Consider the following 8,465-nt stretch of genomic DNA (forward strand, 5'->3'; position numbering starts at 1 on the left):
ATTACTCCTGGGAATTACCTTCCCTACCACTAGGAAGAGGCAAAGATTACCAAACCTCAAGGGCTCTATAAAACCCCTCCCACCTCACATGTACCTCAGTCTTGTCTTAGATGTGCATTTGATTCTATAAGAGTATAGAGAGAGGGGTTTCAGTCTATGTTGAGACCCATTTCCCCTCAGAGTACAGTGTTTGTCAGAAGGATGTATATGGGGTATGGTTTGTGACATCACTTTTTCATCTCATGGGAAATTTTGTCACAAACCTTCCATAGTGGTCGCAGGGACGTGTCTCTTGCCTTCTTTTATGGATCTAAAATATACTGCTATTCCATAAGATTTGCTGATATGTTTCAGTACTGGGTTGGCTATCTACTAATAGATGAGTGTCTGTTGGTATCATATTTTTATTTGACACTCTGTAGCCTAGTTTGGGCAATTATAATTATATTTTAATTTGATATATATAACCTTGTGACAGAATCATATTTATTTTTATCCCCCTTTATATTTTTTTGCGCGCGTCAGATTTATAGTGTGCAGAGTTTAATTTATATTTTTCCTTCCTAAGATAGGGAGAGTCCACAGCTTCATTCCTTACTGTTGGGAAATACAACACCTGGCCACCAGGAGGAGGCAAAGACACCGCAGCCAAAGGCTTAAATATCCCTCCCACTTCCTCTTTACCCCAGTCATTCTTTGCCTTTCGTCACGTTAGGAGGTTGCAGAGGATTTGTAGAGTAATGAAAAAAAAGGGTATCTGCCCTTCGAGATAGTACTGGAGTTTTAAGTAGTCATGTCAACCTCTCAGTGAAAGTATTGATGAAAGTTAGAGTCTGGAGATGCAGGGAAAGTTTTTCTGTGAAACCATCCAGACTACTGCTGACAGCTCCTTAGCAATCAGTGTTGATGAGTTTCACTGCCTGCTTTCTCTCACTCAAGTCCATGTCAGGAGCTGCTGCTGCTATAGACTGTCACACTTGAAGGCTGTGTTCTGTTCCACAGCATGGATCCTGGAGGTAAGATTGTTTAAATTTTTACACATAAAACGCTATAACAGGGTCACACCTACTTTTATGGGATCCAGGGTTAATATCCTCTGAAGGGGGTTTATTGAACAGTTGGGGTTAATTAATCAGTGTATTAATTGTTTACATGCTGCTTTGTGTGGTTTTTTTCCTGGGCTGATAGACTGTGTGTTTTTGGCTGGAACAAACAGCTTTCACTTTTAAGTTTCACTTTCATTTTTGAAAGTGTTGCACAGCTCCTATTACTTGCTGTACTTGTAATATCAGAGGAAGTACTGTCTTGCACTCCATGAGACCGGGTGTGGTCCATGTTCATTTCCTCCATTCCAGCTGAGACTTGAACCTGAGGAGATCGTTTCCTCTTTTAACTGTCTGGGTCTAGGAGGTGGTGAATGCCCCAGCAATTGGGAGTATAAAGGTGCAGCTTTCTATAATAAAAAACGTTTTTGTGTCCTCCTGTGGGTATAACCTGAGCTATGGAGGACTCTGACATGTTAGAAGGTACTCCTTCTGTACTAAATCATACCTGTTTATATTCCCGCCCACTCAATGATGTTCCACATGCCTTAACAAGAAGGGAGACAAGCCTGCTAAGGCTCTTAGTTACTCTGAGCCATCTACCTCTCAGGACTCGGCGTCCCGTGAGATTATTACCCTTGCTACATTATCCACTCCACATGCAGTTCCCCATAGCACATCTAATCTTCCATCCGGAGGGGGCGTTCTTCCTGCTGACTTTGCCACGCAGTAATAAGCTGTGGTGTCTGCAGCCCTCAGTGCATTACCTCGCTCTAACAAACGCAAGAGAAAGGTTAAACATAGCTCTCCTGACCTGGAGTCATCTAAATATTTATCGGGTTTAGCTATTATGTCCCAGTTGTCCGATAAGTTAACCTCTGTAGCTTCAGAGGGAGAACGTTCTGGGTCGGAGGCCTTAGCGCCTAAGCCTCCTACAGAGAAACTGTCCTTTAGATTTAAAATTGAGCACTTGGGTTTTTTATTAAAGGAGGTTCTATCTACATTAGAGGTTCCAGAGGCTGCGCTGCCTGAAGAACCTATGATACCTAACTTAGACCGTTTACGAAGATAGGAAAGTTCCTTTTGACTTTTCCTGTGTCAGTTAAGATGGTGGTGAATATTATTAGGAACGAATTGGAAAGAATTGGTTCTTCCTTTTCCCCCTCGTCTACTTTTAAAAAGTTGGTCCCGGACTCTCAACTGGATTTGTGGGGCTCCATTCCTAAGGTGGATGGTGCTATCTCTACAATTGCTAAACATACTATTATACCTCTTGAGGATAGTTCTTCATTCAGAGAGCCGATGGATAAGAAAATGGAAACCTTTCTGAGAAAGATGTTTCAACATACAGGATTTTTGTTTCAACAGGCGGCTACAGTTGCCACGGTTGCCGGAGCGACTCTTTGACGGAACTCATTGAGGTGGAGTCTTCCCTCGAGGATATTCAAGACCGAATTAAAGCTCAGAGAATTTCTAATTCTTTTATCTGTGATGCGAACATACAAATTATTTGCCTAAATGCAAAGGCCTCTGGCTTTGCGGCCCTAGCCTGCCGGATGCTATGGTTGAAGTCTTGGTCTGCGGATATGACTTCTAAGTCCAGACTCCTTTCTCTTCCCTTCAAGAGAAAGATTTTATTTGGGCCAGGCCTGGACTCCATTATTTCTACAGTTACCGGAGGCAAGGGTGCCTTCCTACCGCAAGATAAGAACAAGTCTAAGGGACGACAATCTTCTAATTTTCGTTCCTTTTGTTCTGACAAATGCCAACGACAACATTCCTCCTCCAAGCACGAGCAACCCAAGAGTACTTTGAAGCCGGCTCAGTCCTGGAATAAATCCAAGCAGAATAAGAAGCCCACCGGAAAAAAAATCGGCATGAAGGGGCGACCCCCGATCCAGGATCGGATTGTGTAGGAATCAAATCCTCAAAGCAAAGTGTGGAAAACAGCACCAACAGATATGTGGCTTGTGGGGCACGGAACCCAGGATCTGCCTTATCCTGCAAATACTCCAAGTAGAAATAATGATTTGTTCCAGCCACCAATAGTTAAAAGACCTTTATTTCTTCATTAGTAGGGTCTTAGACAAACATACAACGTTTCAGACCTGCTATAGGTCCTTAGTCATGTATACTGAACATACACTGATTCATCATTTAAATACTTTACACCTGGTCAATTGTTTCAGTCGGACAACATCACGACTATGGCTTACATCAATCATCAGGGAGGAACAAGGAGTTCCTTATCGATGACAGAAGTATCCAAGATAATTCGGTGGGCGGAGGCTCACTCGTTATCTGTCAGCAATCTACATCCCAGGAGTGGACAACTGGGAGGCGGATTTTCTAAGCAGACAGACGTTTCATCCGGGGGAGTGGCAACTCCATCCGGAGGTCTTTGCCACTCTGATTCTCAGATGGGGCAGACCAAATTTGGATCTGATGGCGTCTCGTCAGAATGCCAAGCTTCCGAGATACGGATCCAGGTCCAGGGATCCTCAGGCAGAACTGATAGATGCCCTGGCAGTGCCTTGGTTGTTCAACCTAGCTTATGTGTTTCCACCGTTTGCTCTCCTTCCCCGGGTGATTGTACAGATCAAACAGGAGAGGGCTTCGGTGATTCTAATCGCGCCTGCATGGCCTCGCAGGACTTGGTATGCCGATCTGGTGGACATGTCCTCTCTGCCTCCGTGGCAGCTTCCATTGAGGCAGGATCTTCTCATTCAGGGACCCTTCCAACACCCAAATCTAGTTTCTCTGCAACTGACTTCTTGGAGATTGAACGCTTGATTTTATCTAAGCGTGGGTTCTCTGAATCGGTCATTGATACCTTGATCCAGGCACGTAAGCCTGTTACTAGAAAGACTTATCAAAAGATATGGCGTAAATATCTTTATTGGTGCGAATCCAAGAATTACTCATGGAGTAGAGTTAGGATTCCAAGAATTTTATCTTTTCTCCAAGAAGGATTGGAGAAAGGGTTGTCAGCAAGTTCCTTAAAGGGACAGATTTCTGCTTTGTCCATTTTGCTACACAAACGTCTGGCAGCTGTTCCAGATGTTCAATCTTTTTTTCAGGCTCTGACTAGAATCAAGCCTGTATTTAGATCTATTGCTCCTCCTTGGAGTTTGAATTTAGTTCTTAAAGTTCTTCAAGGGGTTCCGTTTGAACCCATGCATTCCATAGATATTAAGTTATTATTTTGGAAAGTTTTATTTTTGGTTGCTATTTCTTCTGCTAGAGTTTCTGAGCTTTCAGCTTTACAATGTGATCCACCTTATCTTATTTTCCATGCTGATAAAGTGGTGTTACGTACTAAACCTGATTTTCTTCCTAAGGTTGTTTCTAACAAGAATATTAATCAGGAAATTGTTGTTCCTTCATTATGTCCTATCCCTTCTTCTAAGAAGGAGCGTCTGCTACATAACTTGGATATAGTTCGTGCCTTAAAATTTTATTTGCAGGCGATTAAGGATTTTCGTCAAACATCTTCTTTGTTTGTGGTTTTTGCTGGGAAATGTAGGGGTCAGAAAGCTACGGCTACCTCTCTTTCTTTTTGGTTGAAGAGTATCATCCGTTTGGCGTACAAGACTGCTGGACAGCAGCCTCCTGAAAGAATTACAGCTCATTCTACTAGGGCTGTGGCTTCCTCATGGGCATTTAAAAATGCTTCTGTTGAACAGATTCGCAACGCTGCAACTTGGTCGTCTCTTCATACTTTTTCCAAATTTTCCAAATTTGATACATTTGCTTCTTCTGAGGCTGTTTTGGGAGAAAGGTTCTTCAAGCAGTGGTGCCTTCCATTTAGGTCCCTGTCTTGTCCCTCCCTTTCATCCGTGTCCTATAGCTTTGGTATTGCATCCCACAAGTAAGGATGAAATCCGTGGACTCGTCATATCTTGTAAAAGAAAAGGAAATTTATGCTTACCTGATAAATTTATTTCTTTTACGATATGATGAGTCCACGGCCCACCCTGTTATTTTTATGTAGACAGGTTTTTATTTTTGTTAAACTTCAGTCACCTCTGCTCCTTGGCCTTTCCTTTCTCTTCCTAACTTCGGTCGAATGACTGGAGGGGGAGGGACGGGGGGGCTATATATGCAGCTCTGCTGTGGAGCTCTTTGCCACTTCCTGCTGACCAGGAGGCAATATCTCCCCAGTTGGGGAGCAGTGTGGGGCCCTTTGGAGATTTCAGGGACTATGGACTTCTCAGGGCCCCTTCCCATAAATATTCCAGAAATTAAGGCTTGGCCTCAATTCCGTTCTGTGCGTTCTATACGATTTCAATCCGACAACATCACGGCAGTGGCATATGTGAATCATCAGGGGGACATGCAGTCCTCTGGCAATGAGAGAGGTATCTCACATTCTTTCCTGGGTAGAAAGTCATCAGTGTCTAGTTTCATCTATTCACATTCCGGGAGTGGAGTACTTAGAAGCGGATTATCTGAGTCGCCAGTCTCTTCACTCCGGGGAATGGTCTCTCAATCGGGAGGTGTTCGACCAAATTGCCCAACAGTGGGGGACTCTGGAGATAGATCTCGTGGTGTCACGTCTCCACTTTAAACTTCTGAGATATGGTTCTCGTTCGAGTGATTCACAAGCGGAGGTGGTGGACACCTTGGCAGTCCCTTGGAATTATTGATTTGTTCATCTTTTTCCTCCAATTGTACTCCTGCCCTGAATGGTGGCAAAAATACAACAGGAGATGGTGCCCACGATTCTAATAATGCCTGCGTGGCCACACAGGACCTGGCACGCAGACCTCATCAGAATGTCGTTTGCTGCTCTGTGGTGTCTTCCTCAGAGAGATGATCTGTTAACCCAGGGTCCTTTCATGTATCACAATCTAGAATCTCTGAGATTGACTGCATGGGTATTGAATTTTAGCACGTCGAGGTTTCTCTGATATATATACTCTGGTCCAAGCTTGCAAGCCTATTACCAGACGTATTTATCATAAGATAGTCTATTTATTTTGATGTTCTGATTGAGGTTTCTCCTGGCATAGGTTCAAGGTTTCCCGTATTCTTCTTTTACTTCAGGAAGGTCTTGAGAAGGGCATTTCTGCTAGTTCTCTTAAGGGTCAGGTTTCGGCCCTATCAGTTTTATTTCATAGAAAGTTGGCACAATTGACGGATGTTCAGTCTTTTGTTCAGGCTTTGGCTGAATTAGACCAGTTGTTAAGCTAATTGCTTCGCCTTGGAGTCTTAAATTTCTTCTTAAGAGTTCTTCAAAAGGCTCCATTTGAGCCTATACATTCCCTTCATATTAAGTTACTTTCTTGGAATTTTTTTTTTTGTTGTTTCCGTTTTCCTCAGCTCGGAGAGTTTCGGAATTATCTGCCCATCAGTGTGATCCTCCTTACCTGGTTTTTCATCTTTATAAGGCCCGTCCTGAGAACCAGGTTGGGTTTTTTCCCTAAGGTTCTGTCATCTGACATTATCAACTAATGCTAGTTGCATCTCTTCACCCCTGTTATATCTCTGGATTCTGTATCCTTGGTTGTTAACTACTGGGAGGGGAGGAGAAAAAGTGCCTCCTGTTGGTGGCCAGGTGATGTAATTCCCATAGGTAAAGAATGGATTTCGTGGACTCTTACTACCAAGAAAGAAAATAATTTATCAGGTAAGAATAAATGTGGTATTTTTTATTCGTAACATAAACCAGAGCTGCGCTCACAAACTTCAGACACTAGTTAAAAAAAGAAAAATCAGTAAAAGCAACGCTACAGGCTCGATAACACAACCAACAATTTTGTTTTGTAATCAAAATAAACTTTGTCCACTTTACATGCTCGTTATTTGTAAACAGTCAGAGGGGAAGTCATTACAGCATTGGCAACGGCAATTCCCCTTAACGACCAAGGACGTGCCAGGCATGTCCTACAAAAAAAATACACTTAAGGACCAAGGACGTGCCTGGCTCGTTCTCTGGGGTTTAAAGCTCTGGAAGCGATCGTGATCGCTTCCAGGGCATTGCAGTGATGCCTTATTATTCAGGCATCACTGCAATACCCTTTTTACCTCACCAATGCAGAGAGAGCCACTCTGTGGCCCTCTCTACATCGGCCATTGATGGTGCCAATCATTGGTGGGAGCAGCAGCAGGGAGGCGGGTGGGCGGCCCATCAGAGTTCTCATCCGGCTCCTATTCCACTGATGTTAGTTATGTGCCGCAGCAGGGGTGTAAGCGTGCGCATTTGCACAGCTACTAATGGAAAGCTATGAGAGGGAGTTTGGAATAAAACGTGCTGGGCAAGGGATCTGGAAGAGGGAGTGTGGTAGGGTATTGAGGGGGAGCAGCTAGCTACACTACAGAAAATATTAATTTTTACATTTAAAAATAAAAACACATTTTTTGGGCAAATTGGGTGATGGCAGACAGCTGCCAGTACCCAAGATGGTGGCAAATAGAGGGGGGAGGGTTGGAGAGCTGTATGGGGGGATCAGGGAGGTTGGGGGCTAAGGGGGGATCCAGCACTGCAGAGTTAATATTTTAAAAAAAATTATGCTTACCTGAATTTATTACTTTCTTGACACAAGTCCACGGATCATCATTAATTACTGTTGGGAATATCACTCCTGCCCAGCAGGAGGTGGCAAAGAGCCCTACAGCAAAGCTGTTAAATATCACCTACCTTCCCTCCCACCCCAGTCATTCGACCGAAGTAAAGGAGAGAAAGGAAGCAACAAAGTGCAGAGGTGTCTGAAGTTTATAAAATACTAACAACCTGTCTAAATAACAGGGCGGGCTGTGGACTCATCGTGTCAAGAAATAAATTTATCAGGTAAGCATAAATTGTTTTCTTTTTAATGACACGATCATCATTTATTACTGTTGGGAATCAATACCCAAGCTTGAGTACACAGATGATAAGGGAGGGACAAGACAGGAACCTAAACGGAAGGCACCACTGCTTGAAGAACCTTTCTCCCAAAAGTGGCCTCAGCCAAGGCAAAAGAGTCAAATTTATAGAAGTATGAAGAGAGGACCAAGTTGCAGCCATGCAAATCTGTTCCATAGAGGCTTCATCTTTGAATGCCCAGGAAGAGAAAACAACCCTCATAGGAGCTGTTACTCCCTCTGCTGTCCAGCAGATTCCTGGGCAAAGCAAATGATACTCTTCAGTCACAAAGAAAGAGAAGCAGCCGTAGCTTTCTGTCCCTTACGTTAAACAGAAGACTGATGACAAAAATCCTTAGTCTCCTGTACATAGAATAGTAGTGTACGTATCCCGTCCAGATTGTGTAGAAGTCGTTCCTCCTGAGAAGGATTAGGACACAAGGAAGGAGCAACAATCACCTGATTAATGTTCCAATCTACAACTACTTTAGGGAGAACCCCTAATATAGTACATAAAGTGAACTAATACTGTAATGCCGAGAGCTCTGACACTCTACGAGCATAAGAATAGCA

This window comes from Bombina bombina, chromosome 1 (assembly GCF_027579735.1).
Source record: "Bombina bombina isolate aBomBom1 chromosome 1, aBomBom1.pri, whole genome shotgun sequence".
Lineage (NCBI taxonomy): Eukaryota > Metazoa > Chordata > Amphibia > Anura > Bombinatoridae > Bombina > Bombina bombina.